Below are 12,752 nucleotides of genomic sequence, written 5' to 3' on the forward strand. Positions count from 1 at the left end.
ATGTCTTGTGAAAGCGACGGTTGATATACCTGCAATTTGTCTGCTTCTTTTTCTTTTTTTTCTTTTTTTCTCTCGCTTTTTTCACATTTAATTAACGTATAATTATTAGCTTAGTCCATCTCGTGGGCGAAGGCTTGATAAAAACAAGCCATTACCCTCGTTAAATTTGTTTTGTCTTGTCTTGTCTTGTCTTGTCTTGTCAGTGTTTGTGTCTTTGTGTGCCTGTGTCTTCGTGTGTCTGTGTTTGTAGTGTGTGTTTAAGTTGTACCTTTACTGCAATTCAATATCGACTCACAGGTGGTGCAACGCGTTCTTTTGTCTGCCGAACATACCTTTTCAGGAACACCTGCACGGCTTAGCTAAGTAAATAATACTCTTGGGGTGAGTGAGAGAGATTAGAGTGTCTCCCTCCCCATAGCCCCATTGAATATCAGTTCAACCGTTGTTTGCTCTATTTTTTTTCCAACAGATCGATTAAGCAAATGTATAAAGAATGCAGAGGAGTCAATGCACCGTTGTCTAGCACGACTACTTTCTTCCTGGATGGTTAAGACAAGTGGAACGACAATACAATAGAGTACTCCATAGATTAAAGTAAACGCTTGTATATTTTCCTTTACGGTTTTATTTTAGGTGGCCGGTTCTCTGATTTTTTGTTATATGTACACCACCGTAGTGATCAAATCTGCTCTGAAGAGAACATTACCGGATCAACTTCTTAACAATTCATTGTATGCAGAAAAAAATGCTAACTCTTGAAGAAGAAAAAATGTCACTTTCATGAAATCGTTCAAACAAAGAGACAAACAAGGAAAGGGTAACGGAAACAAAAGCTAAACGTGTGATTTATGTTGCTGGTTATAATTCGTTTTATTTGTGAAGTGTTTTTTTTTATCTATTCTTTTGTTGTCCGTCTGTTGGTTTTGCCTGTTTGCCTAAGCGTCGAATCTTCTTTTTACTTTAAATGAAAGAAATTGTTGTTAATCAAATCCAGAGGGCAAAATAAAATATAATACAAGTAACCAACATCAGTGAGTGTGTGGGGGTGTGTCTGTCTGTGTGTGGCCCTCAATTAACCGTCATGTGTGAGAAACTTATAACCACTAAATACGAAATTCTATTTGCACTTTTGACTAGTTAAACTTTATTTCACGCACAAGCAAATGTGTTACACTCTTTAATTCCCGTCCGCAGATACCAAATACATGTGTTTCCACTTTGTATCACCTAGCATGAGAACTGCATTAAATAATTGCCAGGCAGCACTGTCACAAAAGAGCATGGAATGAAACGAAAGTGTGTCAGCTACATCAGGAATCATCGACCGTGATAACAAAAAAGCATTTTAAAAAATACATATAATGGAACAAAGACATTACGAAAAAAACTCCCGACTCACCATTTGTAGGCTTGCCTTAGCTGCATATTCTCATTTGCTCCACATGTTCCTTGCCGAAACATGAACGCAACTGAACTTTGAGTCACCTGCAAAATGTAACAGTGACCTAAAGTCTCGCAGGCCGCGAGACTTTTATTTAACAGGTCAAGTACGAATTTAAATGGAATTTTGACGCTTCGAGTGATATTCCCAACAGTCAATTGTTATAGCCACTTCAGCGAAGTCACGACTTGAGCTCTGCATTTGTTGTGTGCTAATCGTTTTCACATTTGCGCATAATGCCTGCTTTATCTGTTTTTCTCATGGTGCATACACAGTTTTATGTTGTGAGGATTTCTGTGCTCATCTTTGTTAAAATATTTCATGAAAGCGGCTGGCTTGAAATGTTCTTTCATATGCAGTAAAGCGAGCGCTAAGTATCCTATTGCAACTCTCTAGCAAAAAAACGGACAAACAGGCAGGTAGACAGACACAGATGTATACACACACACACACACACACACACACACACACACACACACTCACACGCACACACACTCACACACACACACACACGCACACACACACACACGCACGCACACACACATACACACACACACGCACACACACACACACACTCATACACACACACACGCACACACACACCCTCACACACACATACACGCATGCACACACACCCTCACACACACACATACATGCACACACACACACACACAATCACCCACACACACACGCACACACACACACGCACACACACCCACACACACACATACACACACACACACTCACACACACACACACGCACACACACACACACGCACACACACACACGCACGCACACACACACAGACACACACACACACACACACGCACACACACACACACACACACACACACACACACACACACACACACACACACACGCACACACATTTTATCACTCAATCAATCACGCAATCCAACAATAAATCACATCAAACTAAAAAGACAGGTTCAAATTTCACCCAAGACGATGACTCCAATTACATTCGTCGAATTATTATTCTGGCGAAGGCCATTCATCACGCATGCAAACATAAAAAACTAACGTGGAATCAAATTTCCCATGGTAAAACCATTTTGAAACAGGAGCCACTGCGCCAGTCTACACGACTGTTTACGTGTCAAGGAAGATCTTTAAACTCACAAAAGGCCCCCCAAACTGCGCGAACCTGCGTCCTATACTAACTGGAAGCAACACACAAAAATCGTACAAGGCATTCTTGGGGGGTCCTGGGGTACTTGTTCATTTACTATCCATGCAGGAAGTAGGACAAGTGCACACTAATATTATGTAAATACATTTTGCGATAAATCAGGATCTGAAAACAACTCAATCAACTTTGTTCCGCTTCAAAGACATGACAATGAATATATAACAGTTTACATTATCACAGCAGGACCACTACAAAACCGTAACTGTTCATAACTTACACAAATACAAAAATAGTTGATTACATCAGAGTATCTGCTTCACACAAGCAAAGGGCGGGGACGTAGCTTAGTTGGTAGCGCGCTGGCTTTGTAGCCAGTTGGTCGCTATCAGCGTGGGTTCGATCCCCACGTTCGGCGAGAGATTTATTTCTCGGAGTCAACTTTGTGCAGACTCTCTTCGGTGTCCGAACACCCCCGTGTGCACACATGCGCACGAAAAAGATCCCACGTTCACAGCGAAAGTCTCAGGGCTTGGAAAACACGAAGACGCGCATGCATCATCTCTCGTCTCCGATTATCATGATCGTATTTCGATACTTTGATGAGACAAACCCTATGCTGGTGTGTCGAAGAAGATAGCCACAGCGGGCTTGTTCGAATCAAAGTATCACACCATATCTTCAACGTATTACCAATACCTGTCCCAATATAGACCAGTTGGTCTAAGAGGACGTTAAACCCTAATAGTCAGTCACAAGCAAAGAAAATTCGCAAAATGTATAACGCTTAAAGGCACAGTAAGCCTCCCGTAAACCATCACAGAGCTCCCCGAGCGTCTACATACAGTACAAGCATACTTCCATTTGAACGCTCACCGAACGGGAACATCCTGGCTGCTTTCTGTCGAGCGTGAGAAATTTTCAAAGAATTTATTTTCGTGGACTTGGGCTGCTACAACCATGGCGCCTCGCTTTGGTGCTGGACGGCTGTTATGATACCGGAAATAGCGCCCGGACAGTAAGCCTCCCGTAAACCATCACAGATACTGTCAGGCTTTTACACACAGTACAAACACGCTTCCATTTGAACACTCACCGAACGAGAACATCCTAGGCGCCCTACCTAAAGAGCGAGCAATTTTCAAAGAAATAATTTTTCGGATTGTCTCCATCTCAATCGGACCCATCCTGAACTCAGGTCAAAAATGAGTTACTTCCCTTCAACTGGCGATAGCCGTGGAGCGATGATTATCAGAATGATTCGGACCGTGGTGCGTTTTGGCGCTAGACCTAACTTTTAAAATCTAAATAATAAATTCTCAGCTTGTTACACAAACATTCTTAAATCATAAAAGAATTCTTTTTTCATCAAGACAAGATCAGTACAATTCGAAGTTTTGAAAGTTTGAAAAGCCCGAAAGCAGGGTCACGCAAGGTCGTGATTTTCGTAGCAGACGACGGTTTAATAGGCAGTCAAAAGCCATCGCCAGAGTTCTTATGAATCACATTCGTTTTTTTCGTGAAAAGTCAGAGGTACATAACGTGCTATTGCAGATAAGCTCACAGCGAGCCCCATTCAAATTACAAACTGACGACTGCATTGTGAAAAAGGGAAACTAAACTGGATCACACGGGTTCACGATGGCTCAGGGGTAAGATAAAGCACGCAAAAATAAATTCTTTGAAAATTGCTCGCTCTTTACGTAGGGCACCTAGGATATGTTCCCGTTTGGTGAGCGTTCAAATGGAAGGGTGTTTGTGCTGTGTGTAAACGCCTGACAGTATCTGTGATGGTTTACGGGAGGCTTACTGTGCCTTTAAATCTGAACAAGAGATGGATTCCGTAAGTAACGGTGTCGGGGTTTTAAGGGTTGTGGAATAGTTGTTTTTCTTGAGAAAAAAACTGAGGCAAAGTACACGTGACATTGTAAACCAATCACTAGCGAGAGGCGTACGTGTGTTCACACGTGGTTGAGCATCTGCGCACCGAGGGACGCGATCACATCGGTAAAGCCGATACAGTGTCGCCTTTTTAGACCTTTCAAAAACTGAGAAAATCAGATCATCTTAAAAAGGAGGGGGTCTAAAAATGGGGGTAAATTTACAGAGGTTATGAACAGAAAGTCTGAAAAAACAGGGTCTTAAAAGGGAGGGAGTCTTAAAAGGGAGGGAGTCTTAAAAGGGGAGTCTTAAAAGGAAGGGAGTCTTAAAAGGGAGGGAGTCTTAAAAGGGAGGGAGTCTTAAAAGGGAGGGAGTCTTAAAAGGGAGGGAGTCTTAAAAGGGAGGGAGTCTTATAAGGGAGGGAGTCTTAAAAGGGGGTTCCACTGTAGACAGTCCCGATGTACTTACTTTCGAACAAACAAATTGACGGGCGCAGTGGCCTAGTCGATAAGACATGGGCCTCCTAATCGGAAGGTAATGATAATGAAAAAAAAAAAAAAATGGCGCCGTTGTATGGCGACATGGTTCGACGGTGGCTGATTGTTGTCCTGTTTGTACGGATTATAAATTTTAGGTATTGTTCTAGTTTTCACTAATGTTGTATTGATATTACTGGCACCCCTTTTAAACTGATATGGTTTTTACCTTTACAAGGCGACGATGTGAATTTGTGATGTAGATATGTGGCTGGTTATGTGTGAGAATGTAAATAATTGTGTGTGTGTGTGTGTGTGTGTGTGTGTGTGTGTGTGTGTGTGTGTGTGTGTGTGTGTGTGTGTGTGTGTGTGTGTGTGTGTGTGTGTGTGAGTTGTGTCTGTGTATGCATGACAGTGTAATGTACGTATGTATGCATGCATGGTGATGTGTGTCTGCATATGTGTCTGGTTGGTTTTTATTTTATTTTTACCGTGCCGTGCCAAGATGAAATCCTTTTGCAAAATTGGTGAATAAATATCTTGTATCTTGTGAGTTAAAATCCTGGCCGCGGCCGCGTGGTGGGTTAAGCGTGGAAATGAGCGCTTTTGCTGCTAGCCCTGCTTACCTCCCCTGGCGCGAGCGCTAGAGGACACGGGTGAAAAATCGCTTCTTTGCGATGTGTAAATCGGTACTTTTCTATTTTATTCTGCAGCTTAGGTAACTGCGCATAGTCTTCATTGTTTTTTTTAAATTTGTGGTGTCGAGGTATGTCCGAATCATATGCTACCCATCTTTTACACATGGCGCAGTTACCTAAGCTGCAGAAATTAAATAGAAAAGTACCGATTTACACATCGCAAAGAAGCGATTTTTCACCCGTGTCCTCTAGCGCTCGCGCCAGGGAGGTAAGACGCTTCTCTCCCTTGGGCCAAGGGAGGTGACCAATGCTAGCAGCAAAACCGCTCATTTTTCCGATCTCCCAGGTCAATGTGCAGACCTGCCAGTGCCTTATCCCCCTTCGTGTGTACACGCAAGCACAAGACCAAGTGCGCACGGGGAAGATCCTGTTATCCATGTCAGAGTTGGGTGGGTTATAGAAACACGAAAATACCCAGCATGCTTCCCCCGAAAGCGGCGTATGGCTGCCTGAATGGCAGGGTAAAAACCATCATGCACATAAAAACCCACTCGTGAAAAAAACATGAGTGAACATGGGAGTTTCAGCCCATGAACGAAGAAGAAGAAGAACGAACAAATTGATCGGACGATTCAGAAACCTTAATAGTCCAGGCATCTTAGCCACTTTAGTGAAGGGAACGTTGAAGTGACAATGACTAGGTTTAAAATGTCCCTTATCAGAAAGTTCAACCTCAGTCCTTTGATGTTTATTAAACACATTTTCATATAAAGTTGGCGCTTCATACGGAAAAATGGCTTTGAAATTGACCCAAATCCTTCTTTGGGCTCTGTAAATGTCGTTTGGGGGTATGGTTGTAAAATGGTATCTACTGGTCACCCCAATGTATAAACTGAAAACTCTTTCTGCACCAGAACACGCAGAAAGGATTGTATCTGCCTGATGTCTGATGCTTTTCAAAATCCCCAACCACTAACACCTTCAAAACGGACTTTAACTGACACTGTTGTTTTTCCCTATATAATCCTTACTATTTTTCCGAGACGTCGTCGTGTTGTGTATTTAGCTTGCCACAACCTCATACATGGTCCTAAAAGTTAAAGTTGAAGAAAATACTAAAGATAAATGAAAAAGCTGACGCAGTGTCATTCGCACCGTGAATCCCCCCATGGGAACATACTAAAGTCTGGTTCCAAATAGGCTCAATTTCCTTCTATTTCTTTGTATTTCTGCCTCGTAGGGGTAGGGGTGTTCAAACCAAAGGCACCTTTAAACCAAAATTCAAATCACACATCTTACAATACTAAGACACTCAGCAGTAAAAGGGTGTCTGCTGGTAAAAAATTCCAAACAATCCTAAAAGTACTTCACTACTAAAAGTGCTTTTAAAAAGAGCCGTTATTTTTCCCTCTATATTCAGTATTGTGTTTTCTGCGAACATGTAGTCTATTTAGATGGTTGTCGTGTGCACTTGAGTTGCTAAAGCGTTTTCAGTTGGGCATATGTCGAAAAGCAAAGAATTAGCCCTTTGAAAACCATCAGAACTGTCACACAAAAATAACATTTACCTATCTCACCAACTGACCAAACATAGGGCTTTTCCTTATGTATTATGTATTGTCGTGTTTTTTGTAGCATACTTGTGAAAACAGCCACCACTGTTGTAAATGATACTTTAAAGAGCATTATTTCATTTTTACAGTTGAAGGACAACCTGGACTGCCGTATATTACAGCTGTTTTACAATCAGCCAAAATTTTCTTAACAAACGTATGTTAAGAACAACTCCCATAGTGAAATTGAAGGAAAACAAATTGAAAATCCCCCTGCCATAGAGGAGCTAAAGAATCAACAATAAACGACTGCATGGATAGCTTGATGCACGAATGCATTGCGGACATGTTTGTCTCCAACCAAGAGAAAGTTCCAAAAAATCCCTTTTGTGCTTCTTATTATACAGTGACGTCAAAGACAGCCTTTTCTGCTGTTCATACATTCAGGGGTTATGGTTACACTAAACGACGTAGTTGTAGCCATACTGCCATCCAGATTTATTTTTTCCTTGCGAGCAGTCACAGGGTGTTTGTGCTGTCTGCCAACCGTTAGATGACCCCGCCCAAGTCTGTTAAGGGACCGTTTGACCGTTATAGAACGCGTCTTTTTGATTTTTTGGCACAGTTTCCAAACATTATATAGGAATGTTTTGTGAACAACGGATAATAGCCGCTACTCGCATGTGTAGCAAAAGTGAGCGTACATACTCACCCTGGTCGTCCAGCCGTTGTCCGTTGCCCGTCTTTATCTGTCTGTACTGAACATTACCTTTGGATATTTCTCCAACGCTATGAAGTGAAGAAACACCAAATGTTGCAAAATGTTGTATGACCCCAAGAGCTCAAAAAAGATACTTGAGAACCTTGACCTTACCTTAAGGTCAAGGTCACAGGGAGAATGAATGTGGTCTAAAAACTGCAAAATTTCACATTGTGCCAGTTTTCTGGAAAACAAATTAAAAACAGCGGGCTTAGTTTTGTATGGTATACAAGAAAAAGAAAGCCTTATCTTCTGATACCATTTTGGTTGACCTCGCTTCAATGTCAAGGTCAGAGGAGCCCTTCAAAGTTGAATTGTAGACATATTTTGATGTGAGCTTGCCCCTTTAACTTTACTATGGACGATATCTCTTACAAACTTAAACACTGAGTGGGCCTTTGTTAGAATTTTATAGTGATCCACATCTGGCCACATGTCGTCAGTGTCAAGGTCACATTGACCCCTATCAAAAATGTGACCAAGACGGGTAAAGAAATCACTATTTAAAAGTGACCATGTGTCTTGATAAAAAGTGTTAAAAAGCACCATTATCCTTTGTATAATTATGTTGAATTACTGGTCTTATGTTCAGTGACCTTGGCCCTTGACTTTGGGTCAAGGTCATATGTATTTTCGTAAGAGAAATGTGTAAAACAATTTGTATCGAATGATGCTATTGACAGTTTCAATTGTTTGACCTTGAATTTCGAGGTCACATAAAGGTGAAAGTCATGTAAAGGATACAGTTAGCATGTTTCAATGTATATTTTATGAACCAGCTGTAAGACAAGTCCTACGGGCCTAACGCTTTCTTGCATTGAAATGCCTTTTCTCTTTTGCCTTCTTCTACGGTACCCCTTGGTTATAGAGGATCCAGCTCTGTATACTTGGTTTTACTAAGTGCCTGTCTATAACAGCGAAGGGTGAATGTCGTAAACCAACTCACTGCGCACAACTTGCTTCAAGGTCAAGGTCACAGGGGACATAAAATAATGTTGTTCAAAAACAGTAAATTTTCACATTTTCACAATTTTCTCCCACGTTATTGAGAATGACGACCTTAGCTACAAGTGTTATTTAGGTCAAAGCAAGCCCTATCTATTGATACCAGTTTGGTTGACCTTGCTTCAAGGTCAAGGTCACAGGGGACCTTCAAAGTTGGATTGTATACATGTTTTGAAGTGACCTTGACCCTGAACTATGAAAAAAATCTTTCAAACTTCATAATTGTGTGGGGCACATGTTATATACTGATATTGAGCCACATTTAGTCACATATCATCAAGGTCAAGGTCACTTTGCCCCTTATGAAATGTGACTGAAACGGGCAATTGAATCACTAAAAGTGACAATGTCTCTTTGTAGAAAGTGCCAATAAGTATGTTTATGCTTCCTATGTCTTGAATTGATAGCCTTGTGATGTGTGACCTTTGATGATCTTGACCTTGGCCAAAGGTCATGTGTAATTTGGTAGGAAAAATCTGTAAACCAGTTCTAATAGTGTACAATGTCCTTGCCAGCTTCAGTTGTTAGACCTTCACCTTCAAGGTCACCTGAAGGTCAAGGTCACTTTAAGACAAAGGTCAAGCATGAGAGTCGCATGGGCTTTGCTTTGTTAAGATTTTTTACCAAGAGACATGGATTTCTTTACCCGGCTTGGTCACATTTTTCATAGGGGTCAATGTGACCTTGACCCTAACGATATGTGACCAGATGTGGCTCACTATGAAATTCTAACAAACGCCCCACTCAGTGTTTAAGTTTGTAAGAGATATCGTCCATAGTAAAGTTAAAGGGGCAAGCTCACATCAAAATATGTCTACAATTCAACTTTGAAGGGCTCCTCTGACCTTGACATTGAAGCGAGGTCAACCAAAATGGTATCAGAAGATAAGGCTTTCTTTTTCTTGTATACCATACAAAACTAAGCCCGCTGTTTTTAATTTGTTTTCCAGAAAACTGGCACAATGTGAAATTTTGCAGTTTTTAGACCACATTCATTCTCCCTGTGACCTTGACCTTAAGGTAAGGTCAAGGTTCTCAAGTATCTTTTTTGAGCTCTTGGGGTCATACAACATTTTGCAACATTTGGTGTTTCTTCACTTCATAGCGTTGGAGAAATATCCAAAGGTAATGTTCAGTACAGACAGATAAAGACGGGCAACGGACAACGGCTGGACGACCAGGGTGAGTATGTACGCTCACTTTTGCTACACATGCGAGTAGCGGCTATTATCCGTTGTTCACAAAACATTCCTATATAATGTTTGGAAACAATGGTAGGGATAAAAATCAACCGTTTCCAACTGTGCCAAAAAATCAAAAAGACGCGTTCTATAACGGTCAAACGGTCCCTTAACAGACTTGGGCGGGGTCATCTAACGGTTGGCAGACAGCACAAACACCCTGTGACTGCTCGCAAGGAAAAAATAAATCTGGATGGCAGTATGGCTACAACTACGTCGTTTAGTGTAACCATAACCCCTGAATGTATGAACAGCAGAAAAGGCTGTCTTTGACGTCACTGTATAATAAGAAGCACAAAAGGGATTTTTTGGAACTTTCTCTTGGTTGGAGACAAACATGTCCGCAATGCATTCGTGCATCAAGCTATCCATGCAGTCGTTTATTGTTGATTCTTTAGCTCCTCTATGGCAGGGGGATTTTCAATTTGTTTTCCTTCAATTTCACTATGGGAGTTGTTCTTAACATACGTTTGTTAAGAAAATTTTGGCTGATTGTAAAACAGCTGTAATATACGGCAGTCCAGGTTGTCCTTCAACTGTAAAAATGAAATAATGCTCTTTAAAGTATCATTTACAACAGTGGTGGCTGTTTTCACAAGTATGCTACAAAAAAACACGACAATACATAATACATAAGGAAAAGCCCTATGTTTGGTCAGTTGGTGAGATAGGTAAATGTTATTTTTGTGTGACAGTTCTGATGGTTTTCAAAGGGCTAATTCTTTGCTTTTCGACATATGCCCAACTGAAAACGCTTTAGCAACTCAAGTGCACACGACAACCATCTAAATAGACTACATGTTCGCAGAAAACACAATACTGAATATAGAGGGAAAAATAACGGCTCTTTTTAAAAGCACTTTTAGTAGTGAAGTACTTTTAGGATTGTTTGGAATTTTTTACCAGCAGACACCCTTTTACTGCTGAGTGTCTTAGTATTGTAAGATGTGTGATTTGAATTTTGGTTTAAAGGTGCCTTTGGTTTGAACACCCCTACCCCTACGAGGCAGAAATACAAAGAAATAGAAGGAAATTGAGCCTACTTGGAACCAGACTTTAGTATGTTCCCATGGGGGGATTCACGGTGCGAATGACACTGCGTCAGCTTTTTCATTTATCTTTAGTATTTTCTTCAACTTTAACTTTTAGGACCATGTATGAGGTTGTGGCAAGCTAAATACACAACACGACGACGTCTCGGAAAAATAGTAAGGATTATATAGGGAAAAACAACAGTGTCAGTTAAAGTCCGTTTTGAAGGTGTTAGTGGTTGGGGATTTTGAAAAGCATCAGACATCAGGCAGATACAATCCTTTCTGCGTGTTCTGGTGCAGAAAGAGTTTTCAGTTTATACATTGGGGTGACCAGTAGATACCATTTTACAACCATACCCCCAAACGACATTTACAGAGCCCAAAGAAGGATTTGGGTCAATTTCAAAGCCATTTTTCCGTATGAAGCGCCAACTTTATATGAAAATGTGTTTAATAAACATCAAAGGACTGAGGTTGAACTTTCTGATAAGGGACATTTTAAACCTAGTCATTGTCACTTCAACGTTGTTCTCTAATATGCCTGGACTATAAATCGGAGCTACTTCTCACTTGGATGTCAGTCGCTCGCATTATTTCGCTGTTACAGATCGCCTAACACTGATAATAATATTAATCTCGTGCGAATTCTACTGGTACAATACTCATCAATTATTCTCAATGATCTTCGACAGATAGTGTCCATAAGTGAAGGTATTTAAGTCAAAAAGCGGCAAACCGTGTTTATCCGCTCCCAGAATCTTCAATACATCTTGTCCAATAATTAGTGAATAGACGGTAAATCTGTCTCACACAGTTGTATTCACACAAAAATAACAATCAAATATAAAGAATATTTTTAAAACGTGAGGTTAATTTCTATAAAAAGAGTAAACGAAAGTAAGAGTGAAAGAAATGTTGTTTTTAATTCATGATAAACAGTAACACTGCATAATGATTTGGCAAATACAAACATCACAAGCACAATTTTAGCAGGTAATTTAAATGTGGGTGTCAGCACATACAAAAAAATGCTATATATATTGTCACCAAAATACAGTCTTAGCTGTAGTAATGATATGTAAAAATTAAAAATAAAAACACAAAAACAGGATATTAGTGAGTACATCTGCTATAGTATCAATCAATTTGTTCGTTCTTCTTGTGCTTTACTTTTCTCTCCGATTGGTGTAAGGTACATGACAAGGGAAACATCACTACCCCTTCCCCCTTTCCATTTGCCATTCCTGCAGTTACTTACACTGCTTTTTATCGTTATTACATTTGATTGATTTACTAGCAAACTACTTTTTAACCAGGCATATACTTCATTGGCTTATCCGAAGGACTGGTTATATGGAAGCTGCCTTGACGCGTTTGACGTGGAGTCGGTGGTTGCGCTTGCGGATTCTGACCAGCTGCTTGCTCTCTCCTTTCTCGCTGTGGTGATCGGCTTGATGTCAGACTGGTCTGTACTGTGTGTTGGGGCTGATCCCTTCGTGTCTGCCGTTGTCCTTTCTGTCCTGATTCGACCATGGCTTGGGCACCTGCATTGTCTGGAGGTGGCTCTGTGCA

Source organism: Littorina saxatilis, linkage group LG9, assembly GCF_037325665.1.
Source record: "Littorina saxatilis isolate snail1 linkage group LG9, US_GU_Lsax_2.0, whole genome shotgun sequence".
Taxonomy (NCBI): domain Eukaryota; kingdom Metazoa; phylum Mollusca; class Gastropoda; order Littorinimorpha; family Littorinidae; genus Littorina; species Littorina saxatilis.